The sequence below is a fragment of the Ictidomys tridecemlineatus genome, assembly GCF_052094955.1.
Source record: "Ictidomys tridecemlineatus isolate mIctTri1 chromosome 2 unlocalized genomic scaffold, mIctTri1.hap1 SUPER_2_unloc_1, whole genome shotgun sequence".
In the NCBI taxonomy this organism is placed as follows: Eukaryota; Metazoa; Chordata; class Mammalia; order Rodentia; family Sciuridae; genus Ictidomys; species Ictidomys tridecemlineatus.
In genome coordinates, this window is record NW_027520951.1 from 13,693 (window position 1) to 32,216 (window position 18,524).

An 18,524-nucleotide genomic window follows, 5' to 3' on the forward strand; every position below is an offset into this window, starting at 1 on the left:
TCCCCACCCCCCAGCAGCACCACCATGGTGGCCTCCACCCCAGTGTGGGTGGGCTCTGCTGTCCCCTCCCAGAGACACCTCCCACCTCCAACCTTAGGGGGCTGCTCTTCCCCAGCCTGCCGATGGCTGATTTGGCCCTCCTCCCAGGCCCTCTCCCAGCACATTGGGAGGTTGGCCCTAGAGCCAGTGGCCCAGTTTGGGGTCACCCCCTTGAACACCACTATGCCTTCACAGAGCCCCATCTGGGGCCTCCCTCCACCTCAGGTAGGAGCTTCCTGCCCTCTCCCCAGGGCCCAAAGCCCACTAGGACTCATGGGCCCTCACCTGGAGACACTCCAGCCAGCTGGCTCCAGGGATGCAAAACATGCCCCACAGGGAAGCAGCCCCTCCCCCTGGAGCCACCATCCCACCCATCCCTGGGGTTCCTGATGGGAAGAAGCCCAGAGCCCTGAGCTTGGCCAGCTGTCAGCAGCTTGGACACTGGGAGCTCAGGTCCAGGGACAGCCCCAATGCCACCCTTGGCGGCAGGCCCCCAAACCTTGGGCAGCCCAAACCACTCAGCCCTTGGGGCTGACAAAGATAGAAAGGCCACCATGGTGCTCATGCCAGACCCAGACACATTCAGTGACCTCAATAGCAGCTGGGAGGACAGACTTGTTTCTGGCTCTGACATCTCCCATGGAAGTCATGAGCATCTGCTCAAAAAGTAGAGGGACCCCCCAAAATCAGAGTGCACCACGGGGCAAGCTTGGGAAATAACAGCTGCACTGCCCCCAGCCAGAGCACTACCATGGCACCAGGAAACACACAGAAAGGGCAAACATGGGCAAGGGAACACTGGTGTTCCTAGTCTGAGTGCCATCCCCCAAAGCCTGCCCACCCAGAAACGCCTACGCTCACCTCTGGCGGACAGCACCACCCCCAGAGAGGCTGCCTGTACTTCTTCCTCTGTCCCTGCAACATCAATGGCATCCATGAGCCCTGACTTGGTCCCCAATCTCATTTCAGCCCTTTGGGGCCATGTGCATTTCCTCCCAAAGAGCAGGGACCCTGAGCAACAGACAGCAACACGGGGAAAGCTTGGAACAGAACACCTCCAGTGCCCCTAGGCAGAGCACCACCATGGGGACCAAGGGACAGAAGGCAAAACACACACAAGGGAAAGCACTGGTGTGGCACAGTCACTGCCATCCCCCAAACCCTGCCCACACAGAAAAGCTTAAGCTGTCCTGGGGGAACCAGCACCACACCCAGAAAGTCCACCTGTACTTGTCTGTCCCTCCAACATCAAGGGGATCTGGATCCCAGACTTCCTCCCTGATCTTCTTTCTGCCCTTGGGGCCATGTTCATCTCCCAGAGAGGAGGAACAAGAAGCGGGACACAGCACTAAGGGGCCTCAATGCCCACAGCCCCACTATCCAGACCATCCCCATGGTGACCACCTCACACGGGACAGGACAACTGTGTTCCTAGAGACACCGGGGCCCACTATGTTAAGTGACAAAAGGCCTGCTTCCCTTGCAGAAGCCCCCATGTCCACCTGGGGGCACCAACGCCACCAGGAGCAAGTCTGCCTTTAGTTCCACATCTGTCCTGGCAGCTCTGCTTGTCATGGGGGCACGGGGAGAGGAGCCTGGCCTTTAGGACCCATCCTCATCTGGCCAGGGCTCTCCTGGAGCCAGGGGCACTGGAGCAGCCTCCAGATCCTCTTCCTCGAGGTCAGGACTCCCTCCTATGGGGTCCAGGAGGAAAATGCTGCCCTAAGCCAACATCCACCTTCTCCCTTGCAGGACCTGGTGTGAGCCCTGTTTAGACACATTCCTCAGGGCTTGTCCTGACCTCTGTGATCCTGGGGCAGAAGGGAGGCTCGAGACACAGCCTCCCACCCACTTGCTTATTTGGGCTCACCACTACAGACACAGGCCCTGGGCCTGGCTCTCTGGTTTCCTTGTGCTTTGCAGTTCTTTGGAGCTCTTTGGGCTTTAGCCATATTCTTGATCAGGGAAAGTGAAAATTGGCAGGTTTGGGGTGCCAGAGAGTGAGAAGGTTGGAAGGCACACACAGGAAGCAGGCTTTTGGGGAGATGTCTGTTGTCCTGATTAACTGTGGTCAATGCTGAGCCCAAACCATCAGGAAGCTCCCTGGGGAGAATTTTCACTGACTGCTCTGCCTGTAGCTCTCAAGCTGTGAACAAGAAAAAGATGACCCCTTGCTGGAAGATGACATGGAGCAGGTGTGTGGCCGACCCATAGGCATGGCTCCATGAGTGACTATTGTATAGCTGGATATTGGGGTCAAAGTTCAGGAAAGTGAGATGGGATGCCATGTTCCAATCTTTCCCATCTTTAAACGATCAAGAAACTTCTCGTGGTGCAGGGCATTGGGCACCAAAAGAGAGGCCTCTGCTGGATGACAGCAGAGATGTCCAAAGGGAAGACAGAATGATGGTAACTGCTGTAACCCTGATGCCCCCACATCCCAACAGGGCCTCCACTCCCCTGAGCTTGGGCTCCATAGACCCTGCCTCCACTCTTGAGGCCACTGGACATCCTATTGCCTCCTCCAGAGGATAGTGAGTCTGGCATGCTCTGTCCCTTGAAGACTTGTCAGGGTGCTCAATTTGGCCAGGGCACCCACCACAGTGGGCAGGGCCATCCGCACTAAGACAACAGCCCATGGGAGCAACCTCAGGGTCAACTACTGGTCTATCTCACCTGTACCCCCTCTGCTCTTCTGGTCTGCTGAACACAAAGAATCTTAACTTTCTTAACCACAATGACCCTGAGAAATAGTGGAACCCTTTTTCAGCATCTTTGCCTCCTGCCATCCCACTTACATCTCAAAAACTCTGACCAGAGTGATCTCCTCTTTCATAAGCCCAGTGGAGGCTCTCGTCCTTCACTAGGCTGATACCTCAAACTCTCCCCAGTCCAGCAGGAGCTTCCCTCAACACGAGTATAATCATCCTGTGCCTGTTACAGGAGCAGCAGGAAGGCCCAGGAGCAGGCTCTCCTGCAGCCCCACATGCCACTTAGGAGACCTGCACTGCACTCACCACCATCTCCATCCCCCACAGTGCCTGGTTCCCATCCTGGGCAGGGACGCCCACCTCACATTGTTCTGCTCATAGTTCTTTGCTTCTTTTCTGGTCAGTTTTGAATTGGGTCCTACTGGACTTGGAGATGGAGTTTAGACAAGTTCCTTCCACCTTTAGACTATGGGATAGTTTGGGGAGCACTAGAGGTCATTTCTTCTCCTAGGATCTGATAACATTCAGCATTGACCCAACTGGTACCTGAGCAATCGTTGTCATAAGAATTTGGTCCTGCTGCAAGCTCCTTACATTATTTGAATGATTATATCTTCTTCATTCAATTTGGGCCCCTAAATTTGTCTCTTTCTCCTAGATTTTCCCAACATACTGGCATATAGTCATTCAAAATGCTCCCTCATGAGGGCTGTGGTTGTGGCTCAGTGGAAGAGCTCTCACCTAGCGTGGGTGAGGCACCGGGTTTGATCCTCAGCACCACTAAAAACAAAGTGAAGGTATTGTGTCCACCTACAACCAAGAAATATATACATAAAATGCTCCCTAAAGATCCTTTGAGTTTCCTTGGTATCTGTTGTAAAACCTCCTTTTCAAGTCTAATTTTATAGATTTCACTCTAATCTCCATTTCTTTTGGTAATTTAGCTAAAGGTTTGTCACCTTTGTTTTATGCTTTCAAAGGACTACTCTTTGTTCCCTTGAATTTTGGTGGTGCTCCTCTACTTTCTATTTCATTTATTTCTTTCCTGATATTGACTATTTTTTTTCCTCTCCTGATTTTGGATTTTGTTTGTTTTTCATATGACATCATTAGGCAATTTATTGAGGTCTCTGTCTTTTATAGGTACAAGTTTCTGCCAACTTTCCTCAAGCACTGAAAGAACAGAGGCACCTTCCTGGGTGGGGTTTCTGGATTTCATGGGTTCTGTTCTGTTGTGTTTCCATATTCTCATGATTCTGGGGATTTTTCACTTTTTAGATGCTGTGTTGCATAATCTACAAGTGTTTGTGAGGTATTCGTAGATTCTTCTGTTCTTGATTTCTAGTTTCATTTCATTATGATTGGAAAGGATACAAGAAATTACATATATATATATAAATATATATATATATATATATATATATTATTTCTTTTTTTTACCATGAATTTTATTTTATTTTTTTTCTTTTTTTTTTTATTGGTTGTTCAAAACATTACAAAGCTCTTGACATATCATGTTTCATACATTTGATTCAAGTTGGTTATGAACTCCCATTTTTACCCCAAATACAGATTGCAGAATCACATCTGTTACACATCCACATTTTTACATAATGCCCTGTTAGTAACTGTTGTATTCTGCTACCTTTCCTATCCTCTACTATCCCCCCTCCCCTCTCCTCCCATCTTCTCTCTCTACCCCATCTACTGTATTTTATTTCTCTCCTTGTTTATTTACCCGTTCCCCTCACAACCTCTTATGTGTGATTTTGTATAACAATGAGGGTCTCCCTCCATTACCATGCAATTTCCCTTTTCTCTCCCTTTCCCTCCCACCTAGTGTAACTGTTTAATGTTGATCTTTTCTTCCTGTAATAAAGTGGAACTCCTCCAGTGACTTGTCTTGCGTTGGTTCTTCTTTCATTGGTGCTGTGACTCGGATAGACAGGTGAGCTCATTTTAACAGAGCCCTGTCTCCGGCTCTGCCGAGACTTCTTGCCCATGTCCACCTTTTCAGACGCTGTCTCCTTACACCCACCACTGATGGGGCTTAGGTAAGTTCCCCTCCCCGGCTCGTCACCCTCTTCGGGCTATAGCAGGAACTGCGACTGTGATCATCCAGCACACTTCTGATGCGCAATAGAGGAGAGAGACCCCACCCCACTAAGGTCTTTACAGCCGCAGTGGACTCTCTGATGACCCGCTTTCCTTTGGGGTGTGAGGCTTCTGGGTTCAGGTGAGAGACCCCTGTTTCTTCCTTCTCCTTCTCCTGTAACTGGTAAATCCTAGTACTAGGTTCTTCGTGGCCTTCGGCTTTTGTCTCTGGCTCTTTGCCTCCGGAGAGTTGCAGTTCGGGTGACAACCCTCACTGCCTCTTGTTTCCCCAGCTCTTCCTAGAGTCCCGAGATCCCCAAGGTCCTAAAAGGGGACGCCCTTTTGGCCCTTGCTGATTGTTTTCCAGCCCGAAGATTCTCTCTTTCTCTCGCTCTGTCTTTCTGTGAACATGGGCGCCTCCTCGTCCATACCTGAAACCTCGCCCCTCAAATGTTTAATAAAAAATCTGACCACACTCTCCCTCACACCAGACATCAACCCAAACTTCTGATCAAATTCTGTACCCAAGATTGGCCTACATATCCTCTGGATAATGGCAATCATTGGCCTCCAGAAGGCTCATTAGATCCAAATCTTCTCCGGGACCTTTTTAACTACTGCCAGCATCTGGAAAAGTGGAGGGAGATTCCCTGCATTGAAGGTTTTAGCCTTCTCGCACAGCACCCTGCTCTCTTCTCCTCCTGTTCTCCCTCTCAAGTCCTCCTTACTTGCAAACCCCTCCCTTCCCCTACTTCCACTCCTGACCTTGCAGACTCTTCCTCATTTGACCCGGCAGATGAACCCCCACCTTATCCCTCAGCCCCACCTTCTCCTTCTCTCCCACCAACCCCTCCTCTTCCTCCACCTGATTCTGCAGATCCTCAGCCTTCCGTTTCATCCCCCTCCCCGCCACTCTCTTCCGCTGCTGCCTCCACCTCCTCCTCCGAGGAGACATCCCCTTCCTCTCTCTCCCCTTCCTGTCCACTGCTGACCGCCTCCTTCAGTCCTCCTGTTACCAGGTCTAAGGGACCCCTTCCCGCTCCCATGATGATTGCACCCCTTTGTGAGGTTGCTGGTCCTGAGGGTGTTATCAGAGTACATGTGCCCTTCTCCATGTCGGAGCTCACTCAGCTAGAGAGGAAGTTAGGCTCATTCACCACTGACCCCACCACTTACATTCAGGAGTTTCAATGGGTCCTGCAAGCCTATAGCCTCACTCATCACGACATTTACATGCTCCTGGCCAATACACTTCTCCCTGAGGAAAGGCGACGGGTCTGGAAATTGGTCCAGGCCCACACTGATGAAAATCATAGAACCAATCCCAACCACTCTACGGGCCCACACGCTGTCCCGGAGCAGGATCCTCTATGGGATGACAACACCCCTGGAGGCTTACAGTCTCGTGACCTTTTTGCATCCTGCCTCTTGGCGGGCCTGAAGAAGGCCATCTGCAAGGCCATTATTTTTTAAAAGATGCAGGAGGTCATTCAGAAGAAGGAAGAAACACCTTCAGAATTCCTGGATAGATTAACCAAGGCTCTCCAACAGTACAAACCTCCACCCAGAAACCCCTGACTCACCATGTCTTAATGACATATTTCCTGGCTCAAAGCTACCCTGACATTAAAGCCAAACTTAAGAAGCTTGAACAGGGCCCTGCTCCTTCTCAGACCAAAATCCTCGTGGTCGCTTTCAAGGTTTTCCATGGTAGGGAGGACGAAAGCAAACGCCACAGGCAGAAGGCCAAAATCGCCAAATTCCAAATGTTGTCATTCAGGGAAGGTCATCACCACGTCGTCCTAATAAGACGCACCCTGGAGCTTGCTTCAAATGTGGTAAGGAGGGACATTGGGCCAGGGATTGTCCTTCACCGAGGACACCCTCCACCCCCTGCCCAAAATGCCACCAAAGGGGACATTGGGGGTCAGATTGCCTAACAACTTGGAGGGGAGGCTGGTCAGCTGCCCCGCAACCCCAGCCTCTCCTAGGCTTGGCAGAGGAGGATTGACGGAGCCCTGGGCCTTCCCTCCTGACTATTACCATCAAGAAGCAAGAGCCCAGGGTCACCTTTCTGGTGGATGGACGCTTCATTACCTTCCTCTTGGATACTGGTGCCACTTTTCAGTCTTGAGGGAGTATTGGGGTCCTACCACGCCCTCGAAAACTCCTATTGTCGGGGTAGGAGGTAAACAGATTTTCCCTCGGAACCCCCACCCCCCTTATCATGTTATATGCAGGAATCCCTTTTATCCTTCACATACTCCTTTCTCGTTATGACCCATTACCCCATTCCCCTTCTGGGAAGGGACATACTCTCACTATTGAAGGTCACCATTCACATATCACCCCCCACCTCCCCCGCCTCTCATTTCCTCATGATGATCCTAGGGACAGATACACCTCCATCATGCACTCTCCCATGCCTATCTAAACAGTTAACCCCGAGGTTTGGGACATGACTACGCCCTCTGTGGCTAAATGCAGTCCTATTCAGTTTGTTTCACAAGGACCTCTCTCACGAGATTTGTCTTTTCCTCTCTTGTTTCATCTCCGCTCGGAACCTTGGAAATATCAGGACTGGCTTCTTCCAGACCCGGACTCCTCTTCAAACACTCCTCCCTTAACACCTGGAAGTTTGGTCTATTATAATACCCCGGAGGGAAAAGGGCCTCTTGCCCCCAAATGGGAAGGCCCCTATCCAGTCATTCTCTGTACCCCCACCGCCGCCAAACTCTCCTTAACAGACAACCGTCTTACCCCCTGGATTCACATTTCTAGGTTGAAGCCATACCTTCAAGAGGTCTCATCTACTGACGACAGGACCATCCCAGAGGAACTCCAAGAGTCACCTCCTAAACCTCCCCTTTACTCCTGCTCTCCACATCCATCTCATCCCTTTAGGTTGCGGCTCACACAGTGTTCCCCAGAGCCCAATTCCTCTTAAAGAAGGCACAATGAGCTCTCCCAACACTATAATTCTCTTTCTTTGCTTATTTTCTGTGCTCTGTTGGGCCTGGTCTCCACCTTCCTCTCCTACTATGTGCAAATTCACCCTTCAGGAACGATACTTAGAACATGGCATGCAGAAGGTCCGCAGTTGATGCAAACACTTGTTTCATCCACAACTGCACCTCTGTGTCCCTAATAATGTCACCTTCCAAAACCCTTTCCCCAGATTCCTGGAATTGGCCTTTTGTTTGCTTCCTTTTTGATCAGACTGAAGATTATTGCCGCTAGTGGCCAGAGGTATATAATGGGTGTCCTTACTGGTCATGTAAGATTCACTATGAGGATCATTCATATAAAGCCTCTAATCAAGGTAAACTTTTCACAAGGCATGGCCCACATGGTATACCAGGAAGGTGGAATACACTAGACATACCTGACCTCAAGGCCAAATATTGGGGTTATGTTGAAATTGCTGTCTATGCTCAACAATTTGCAGTCAAACCCACAGGATGGATGACTGTTTCCTGCTCCCTGATAACGCCACCAGAGGCAACCATCCAAGTAGTCCAGCATATAGGGAATCAGAATCAAAACTTTGAGATCTTATCCATAGCCCATCCAAAGGGGATGCAGAGCCTTCAACCCCCTCTGGCCCCCCTCCCACATGGCTTAATTTGCTGCATCAAATCCTTCGATTATTAAACTCCACAACTCTTTCTGTGCCCACTTCTCAGTGATTCCTCTGTGCTTCACTTAGTCATCCACTTCTAGCAGCAGTCCCATTAGCAGCAGGAAATATTTCAGCAAAAACCTATAATTTCTCTAAGAAAGGACAACCCCTACATGTGGCACGCATCCCACTGTTGGAAAGTTATTCCACCAATGCTTCATTCCCTTTCATCTGTTTCCACCTGTCAACAATGAATCCTTTACCCATTTGTTCCTTGAGCTATAGCACCCCATCGAGCCCTGCGTTTATGCAACCTGGACATTTCCTCTGGTGTAATAGGTCTTTAAGTACCTCAATGACCAATGTCTCTGGCACCTGTTTCTTGATTACTGTAGTTCCTCAGCTGTCTTTGTATACTCCCACTGAATTCTGACAATTGGCCCTACCTTCCCGCACCCGTAGGGCAGTCTTTCTGCCTGTTCTTGTAGGCCTCACTTTAACAACCTCAGTGGCGAGTCTTGGACTCGCTGGTGGAGCTATAGTTCATGCTCTATGGGCATCCAACGACTTTCTTTCTTTTTTTAAAGAAAGAGTGAGAGAGGAGAGAGAGAGAGAATTTTTAATATTTATTTATTTTTTAGTTCTCGGCGGACACAACATCTTTGTTGGTATGTGGTGCTGAGGATCGAACCCGGGCCGCACGCATGCAAGGCCAGCGCGCTACTGCTTGAGCCACATCCCCAGCCCCATTCAACAACTTTCAACAAAAACTGCAAGAAGCGCTCGATACCACTGCTGAATCTCTGGGCTCCTTGCAGCGGCAGGGTACTTCATTGGCACAGGTGGCTTTACAGAACCGAAGGGCAATTGATCTCCTCACTTCAGAAAAAGGGGGTACATGCCTGTTCCTCAGAGAGTAATGTTGCTACTATGTTAATGAGTCTGGGCTAATAGAAAAGAATGTTGTTAAATTGCAGGAATTATCGGCCCAATTGTTCAAACCCACCTCCCCTAATCCCATAGCGGGGTTCTTCCAATCCTCTCTTGCCACGTACTTGCTACCTTTCTTGGGGCCCCTTATTGGGATGCTCCTTTTTTGTTCTCTCTTTTCCTGCATAATAAAGTTCCTTCAAACCCAATCACAGAAAATTTCTAATCAAACTCTCAACCAGCTTCTGCTTAGGCACTACCAGCCTCTGATGACAGATGAGCCCCCAACATCTTCAGGAGAACAGCTCACTCAGTGCTGAAGCTTACCAGGCACAATGGGAAACAACAGACATCGGACAGTGGGAGACAATGAGCCCGGAAGACCTCTTGGCCTGCCATCCTGGATTTCTGAGCCTTTATGTCCTTTTATGCCTCCTCCTGGCCCTTGGCCTCATCTTTGTCAGTCCCCCAACATGGAACTTCTGCCAAAAACTGACCTTTGCTTTAATTTTTATCTTCATCCTGTTTCTGTTTGCTCTGCTCTTCTTCAGGTGCTGGTGACGCCATGTCAAGGCAATGCTTCCAATACTTCCTAGAGTCTCTGTTACAAGACCAGTGGCTGATACCAATAATCTCCTCCATCCAGGACTGGTTCCATGCCACCGATGACTTGTGGCTTCAAGGAACTTTTATAGACTTCACCCCTACCAAAGAAGCTGTCTATAGCCACTGGGTTTTATTTCTGGTTGCCATGGTATCCCCAGATCTGCCCCCCGAACATTCTCCACTTCCCCTTTCTAGGTCCCATGCAGCCCCTGCACAGCAGGAAGCAGCCAGATCTGACTAACGACGCCCCAGTTCCTAAGAAAACAAAAAGGGAGGAATGTTAGGAAAAGGTATAATGGTAGCCACACATCAAAAACCCCAATATGGCACCTGAGGAGATTCTCTTCCTGCCTTTCTCTTTCCCGCCGGCGCCAATATTCAAACCCCGCTAGTGGGAAACCTTAGCTCCAATAGGAACTAATTTCATGGGCCCCAGAACCAACATCTGGAAGAACTTACCAATAAACGAGTGACCCATCATTATCCTAAGCCCTGCCACCTCTCTTTAGATCTAATATAAGCCCACAGCCTTTTGTAATAAATTGGAACTCCTCCGGTGACTTGTCTCGTGTTGGTTCTTCTTTCAAGAATCTCTAAGGCATTTGGATCACCAATCATACAATTTGGGGCTTGGTAAAAACTGGAGAATATTTCATCAGGTCCTTGCCAGTTCTGACTAAAATTCAAAATTCTCTTTCCTTAGTAGGCATCTCTTTTCAGGCCCTTTTAGCATATACACTTCCCTGCAAGTAAGTTTGTAAATCAAAATTTACTTGTTGCTCTAAATTAGCAAATTGTCAGGCTGGGGATGTGGCTCAAGCGGTAGCGCGCTTGCCTGGCATGCGTGCGGCCCGGGTTCGATCCTCAGCACCACATACCAACAAAGATGTTGTGTCCGCTGAGAATAAAAAAATAAATAGTAAAAATTCTCTCTCTCTCTCTCTCTCTCTCTCTCTCTCTCCTCTCTCACTCTCTCTAAAAAAAATAAATAAATTAGCAAATTGTCCTGCTCGGGACAGCATACTTCCAAGATAATATTTATTCCATGCAATCAATTAGTCTCTATCTGTTCAGAGCAATATTTTATCCAATTTGATTTCCATAACAAATATTCACCCCCAAAAGGTGGGCTCTAGCCAGTGTAAGCCAATCATTAGGTGGCAGAGCCCCATTACTCAGTGATTCTAAGAAACTTCCCACAAATGGGGAGTTTGGTCTGTAAACAGAGCAAGCAGATTTTAACTCTTTCAATATTTTAAAAGGTATAAGTGAAAGTGCCCCTATTCATTGCTCAGGATTCTGGGATCTAGTTGCTCAAAAATGGGATATAACCTAAATCCAATTACAGCCTCTCCTGCTGCTTCAACAGTGCAAATATTTATAGCCTTTGTAACACTGAATTTCAGTTGTGCCTGAGGCAGTGGGTGAAGTACTGGAGCCAGAGCTGTGGCAGGAACATTCATACTTAAATTATGAAAGTATAGTAGGGATACATGAGACTAGACACCAAAGAATTATCAGGAAGCAGATTTATTTGGCTGTATCTAGGTTCAGAGGGAAAAGCTTTCCCTGTAATCAGTCAATCCCCCTGAACCTTAAGTTCAGGCAGTTTCAGAACTTCATACCCTGTGTGTAAGGGGGGGGGGCTCAGAAGTTCACAACCTACACAAGTTCACCCCAAAGCAGCTTCTTTTTTCACTATTCTGGGCAAGTTAACCCTTCAAGGACAGTGCTTGAAAGGGGAGAGCTTCTTCTTCCCTTTCTTCCTCCACCCTTCTAGCTGTTACCATTGGAGCCCAATTACTAACATTTTCTCTTATCTTTGAAGTGTAAATATCTCTGTGAAGCTCTGGCCCAGAATCTTTCTTTCTTATCACACTTTGCATTTGCAAACACACTTCCTGCTTGAAAACTTTCACAAACTATTATATATGTTACAATACTAGATAATCCATAAATTGTGAAAAACTAGTAAAGGGGTGTTCAGCATCTGGAGCGCTGGTCTCTTTCAGGCCCTTTGCCAAGTAAGATAGAGAAACAGGAAGTAGGAAGCTTAACTATAGTGCACTCTTCTGTAGAGATTCTGATAGTCTCAAGATCAATTATGGTGTGGATTTCTACAAAAGCTGAATTAAGATTTTCTGTGAAGGAAGGGGTGCCACTACAAAGATTACTAGTTAGTTCACCTTCTTTTGGCTCAAAATCTTCCCTGAATTCCTACTCAGATTTCCTTCCCCAAGCCTTCCAAATTCAAGTTCTTCCACCATTTCCTGCATTGCGCTCTTGAAGCTACTGATCAATCTTCTGCACAACATATTGTTCTATCTCCATCTGAATCCAAACAAGTTTGTATCCAAGTCCACATCCTCTCTTCATTTTTAATTGTGCACATGGGCATATCAGCTGAATTGCAGCCAGCATGCAACTCTGCTAAGTCTTTTCCAAATATACAAATCCAGCAATTCCTTTTTAAAGAAACAAAGCCCAAGTAGAACAAACTGTTTATAAATTTCCCATTCTTAATGTCTAGCTATCTTAAAGATTCCTCCCTCCTTGCTCTCTCTCAACTGATGAACATGTCTGGGAGGGCCAGACACCCACCTGATGTTTTTCCTTCTGAATTACTCTGGAGGGTCCCTCTTTCAGGCTCCAATTCCTGCTCATGACCCGTGGCGGGAGGGAGCAGGTAACATTTGGAGGTGTGGGCCAGCTGGAAATAAAGGCTAGGAAAGTAAAATTAAGAAGTAAACACAGAAGTCTAGGAAAGTAAAATTAAGAAATAAACACAGAAGGTGCAGGAAAATATTTGAAGCAGAGTTTTGACAGGTGGAAGAGCTCTAATGGGTCTGATTCTAAAAAGAGAAAAGCCCAAAAGTGCTTTAGTTATAGTAAAAAAAAGGGGGGGGGAGTTTCATGAGGAGTTTATTCAGAAAAACAGGATAAGAATGGGAAACGCAAGTTGTCTGGGGCTTGGCAGGTTACATCTATCTCTGGGTTGCTGCATTTGAACCCAGGACTGTGAGCTAAGGCAGAGGTCCACCATGATCTGGGCTTTCTCAAACCAGGGAATTTCATCAGATTTCCCAGAAAAGCAGCCTCCCTCTCTTATAATGGCTCAAACAAATCCATAGTTCATACATAACTTCCAATATATCCCTCCTGGCTCTCCTGGTCTTGAGATTGTCTGATGAGAAATCTGTTGTTTGCACATGACTTTGCCTTTCAGTGTGACCTGTGCTCCTCTCCTGCAGCAAGTGATTGTTATTAAAATTCCTTGTCTTGTCCTTTCTGCAATGGAAGTATCAGTGGTGGAGATATTCTTTTGTGTTCATTGTTATTTGGGGTCCTTGATGCATGTCAAACATGCAAGACCATGTATTGCCCCAGGTTTAACAAATGTTATTTTATAATTTCTCCAAATATGTGTTCTCTGCCCTCAGCCAGTAGCTTTTCTCTGTGACATGCCTGGTATTCAGATGTTTGGCCATTTAATGGTGTCCTTGAGGTCTCTTATGTTCCCTAGATTCTTTCCTATTTTGTCCTCATTTCTGTCTGAAGGTACCAGTTTGGCAAAGCTGTCCTCAAGCACTGACGTTCTGTCTCCTGCTTGATCTGGACTGCCATTGAGTCTTTCAACAGAGGTTTAATGTGACATGTTTAGCTTCTCCTTCCCAAGGTTTATAATTGGCTCTTTTTCAAAATCTCTCTCTCTAGGTTCAAGTGTTCATTCATGTTCTGCCTTAAACCCCTTCATTCTTTCAACTGTTACATTGATGTTTTTAAAAAATTGTTCTTTGCATAGTTTGTCTGGCACTTTGAAATCTCTGGCATCAGTGCCAAGAAAACTATAGAATGTAGGAGGTGCCAGTTGCTTTGTTTTGTGAAACGCCTTGTGTTTTTGTTGAAATTTGAACTGTCAATAAGATGGATGTCTCTTCTGCCTTTTTTTTTTTTTAAAGCCAGGGATAGAATCCAGAGGAGCTTAAACACAGAGCCACATCCCCGGCACTTTTTCTTGTTTTCATTTTGACACAAGCTATCACTAAATTCCTCAGGGCATGACTGAGTTACTGGGGGTAGCTTTGAACTTGTGATCCTCCTGCCTCAGCTTTCTGATCTGCTGGGATTAAAGGCATACACTACCCTGCCTCGCTCTCTCTCCCACTTGTATTGATCCACTCTTATAAGCAGCCTGATCTTGGTGCTGTAGGCTGGGGGTGGTTGGGTGTGTGGTGTTGAGTTTCACTCTAGATCATTCCATTGCCTCTTTTCCCTGGAGCATCTCTAGCTGTGACTAGTGAGGACTGACTCTGGGCATCGAGTTCCACAGTGTGAAGGACCCAAGTTCTCTGTTTGTCAAGAGAGTGGGGACCCTCTGGTAATCCAGTGGTGTGATGTACACAGAAGGGCCTGTGACTGTGCTCTTTGTACTTCCTCTTGCAATAGGAAGGGAAGCTCCCACCAGCATGGGACTGTCCTTGGGCTCTGTTGCCACCGGCTGCATTCCTTGAAATCAGTGTTGATAATGGCTATTCCTGTTGTGGTTAGGGACCTGGGACTGTGATCATGTGAAACAGAATAGAAGGACCACAGTTGCAAGGCTGAGCTTAAAACAAACTGAGCATGAGACATCTATGACCCAGAGGCCAGTCCTCTCTGGAAAGGACAAGCTGTAACAGTGTGACTTAACCTGACTGGAACAAATGGCACTTGAAGAGGACATTGTCACTGAATGCCTTACTCAGGACTGGGCCAGGGACTGATTTACTTGACCTATTAGATCCATATAAACTCCAAGACAATAGCCACTCTGTGGCAACCCTCTTGGGACCCCACCCATGAAGGAGATCTGCTTGCTTTCTATTATTTTCATAAGTTCTGACACTTTGCCTTCATCCTTCCACTATTTGTGTCTGTGAAATTCATTTATTGAAGTCACAGGTCAAAGAACCCACTCACTTCCATGGTGTGTGTTATAAAAATGACTGTAGACTAAACATGTCAGGAAACTAGACTGATGTGGGAAATGCCCAGCTCCGCATCTTGGATACCCAAGAGTTGGGGTGCAATTGAGCTCTTATGAGATTGCATAGGGGAGACCCCATCAAACCTCACAAAGAAGGATGCATTTTCCATGTTGAAAATATGAAGAGAGCACCAAATATTTGGTACAACAGTGGAGACAAATTCTAACCTCCATATCATCTTCCTCTAGTACAATATTCTCCCCTCCTACCCTTTACATATTTTCCAACCAGGAGACTTAGTTTTGCTTAATACACGGAAAAACCAGGCATCAGAAGGGCAACTCATGGAGAAGTGGACAGGCCCTCATGATGTCCTCCTAACTGCGCAGACATCTCTAAACCTCATTCATCATGTCTGAGGAGGAAAGACACATCAGAAGATGACTCCCCTGCTCATCCTGGGGACCCAAATTCACTTGGTTAGCTGACAACCCGTCTATAAAATCTCACATATCTTTTCAGGAGACAACCCCCCAGATGGAACTCTTATCCATTCGGGTGTTCAATTATTCTTCCTCTTGACCTTCTCTATCCCTCCCTAAAACAGATCAGATTTGCTTCCACCCAGTTATGGATTGGGCCCTCAGCTGCTGGGCTCCAGCATCTGGTTGATGGCTGGGACTGTGCAGAGCTCCCTCTGCTGGCCACTGACCAACAGGGGAATTTCAGGCAGCCCATCTAAGTTCACAGCAGCAGTTTTCTAATTGGCTCAAATTCAGAGGGTGCATTCTGTTAGGTCCAGTGGAAAATGCCTCCTTCCTTCTTCTAACCAGGAGAGTCCTCAGATGTTAAAACTCAAGGCTGAGGAGAGAAAACATGTCCATTGTAGAAAGAGAAGTGTTCCACATCACCCAGACAAAGGCAGTGGGTAGGTTCTGGAGCCAGATAGCTACTGGCAGCAGAATGCATGGGAGAGCCGCCTCCTGTCCTGAGGCACCACATCACTTCTGTGGGACTCCATAGGGAATAGATTGGGCTCCCCAACAGATATGGAATGCAACTGTCACTCCACAGGAGACCGTGTGCCTTGGCCTGTAGATCTATTCTTAAAAAATGAAGCATCCCCTGTGCTGGCCTGGTCAAAATCTTCCTTCAGTTGGAGCATGGTTGGTGGCCTCTGATTGAGTGCACCCACTGGAAGTGTAAAGGGAAAACTCACACTAGCTGTTGGAGCTGCCACCTGTCAGCCATCTCTTTGGCCTGGAGGGGGTTTATCATCTGTCACAGCCACCAGGAGCCCCACTGCACATGTTGTGCCCTCTCTGAGGTGGCCTCTTCTTTTTTTATCCTTTTTGCTCTTTGAGAGTCTTGGGCCAATCACCGACGTGAATATCTCACCCAGAGAGTACAAGCTTGGCATAAAAATACCTGGAACAGGAGGGACAAGAATAGAAAATTCACGTTTGTTTTGAATCTAGGAAAACATTAATTCAAGGATGTAACATATCCTTGAGAGATTGGTGGCATCCTGATTTGACAAAGGAGGAATGCCCCCCTATCCCTCTTTCCAGTATTGGGATGGTAGTACAGTGTTTTCTGTGTGAACATGCAAACTTAATCAGATTTTATATTCATTAGCTTTCAATTTATGGACCAATGTACGTGGAGCTCTGTGGTCACCATGCCCATCCTCACAGCCCTCAAGGGAAGACCAAACTACAGCTCTCAGCCCCAACAGTGGATGGAGGGCCAAGGGCCAACCACTGATCCTGAACTTGGGTCACTGGAGATTTGTACCATCAGCTTAATTGAGCACGGGGCTCTGCTGGAGACTGTAGCTGGTAGGAAAGCTGACACTGTCACTGGAGAATGGCTGGAGGTGCAGTGTGGTCCTGCTGCATAACTAAAAGCCCCCAGGGGAAGACCCAGTCTCCTGGAGCTCCTCACACCTGCACACAGTTACCTCCAGTTTCCACACCAGCTGTTCAGGGTGAAGATCAGAGAAAGCTTCCCTCATGTTTCCAAGTGGGGAGAGAGGAAACCAAGGCATCGACATCCATGTGCACCTGGCTCCATTCTCCTTTGCATGAACGGAACATCTGACCTCAGGAGAAACCATCTGAGCAGAGCCTGACCAGCTTGTGTTCCCACAGAGTCTCCCTGGCCTGGGGGAATGGAAGGCTTCACATCTAGCCCCCTCTGGCCTTTTACCAGGTACAAGGGAAATATCTACCTCCAGTCTCCTCTGCACTTCCAGTCACACCTGAGGAGGGGAACGAGAAGGACTTGAGGGAGTCACAGCCCAGGGTCTCAGGCTCATCACTGAGTGGTCTCAGGAGAAAAGAAGGCTTCCTCCCTCTACACCTCCCCCTGCACCTCTAGGACCTCCACATACTAACAGCAGGTTTCAGCAGAAGGAACTGCAAGTCTCACACCTTATGAGGGGAAATCCCTATGGAACCAAAGTCACAAGCCCTTCAAACACGAATATGACACATCACACCACAACTCTGAGCCAACAAAATATAAGAAGTAACACTGGAGGCCTAAGGGTCTCACTACATTTTCCCCAGTACATCAAGCCCACATAGGCACCAAATGTAAAAAGAGCACTAAAAAAGGGCATCATTTGAAGAGCCAGAGCCAGAACCAGAACCACCCTGAGATGCAGAGGGAGGAGAGGCTTGTCCAATTGAGAAAGAAACAGCTATGTTAATATGCTAGGGCTCTAGTGGACAAACAGGGGACAGTGCTAGGGAGAGGGAGAACACAGTGTGAAGAGAGAGAGCCAGCCTGAGAGCCAGGTTCCAGTGGGCAGAGGTCTTGCAATGGTAAGGCCAGGACAGTAAAGTCACTGACCAACAGGGACCTGGATCTAAAGTGAAAGCAGGCGGCATGCAAGAACTGGTGAGGGGTGGAAAGAGGACAGTGGAGACTCGAGTGAGAACACAAATATGGAGGTTAGATGTTAAACGTCCTCACAGGAGGGGGCATTCCCCACACGGACTCCTGCATGGACTGGGCAGTGGCCAGGAGAGAATCTATGAGACCAGGGATTCAGAAGAGCCATTTGAAGTGAACACAACAAACTCTGAGAAAACAGAGAAGCAATAGAGGAAGCTGCCAGAGAAGGTGAACCAAGGGAATCCACTAAGGTTCCCAAATCACACAGGAATCCTGCCCCTGAGAATTACAGGGAACGAGCTCCCAAACATACAGAGCCTCAGAGCAGAAGTGATCACCTGGAGGGAAGAATTGATGAGCTCCACACAGTTCAGGAGAGGAGAAACAAATGGAAGAAAAACAGAGCAGATTTGGGGAAGTAACATAAAATGCCGGCTCTTAAGGTAAATAGGTTCTCTCATAAGCAAACATTAAAACAGCAATGAAACTAGCAGGGTATAAAAACAGTAGGGAATAAACTGGCCAAATTTCAGTGGAAAACAAAGAAAATCTTGATGAGCATTAGAACCCTAGGCATGTTACATTAAAATATCAGTTACATTAGTTACACATTTCTATCTGATCACTGACACAGACAATATGCTAAAGAAT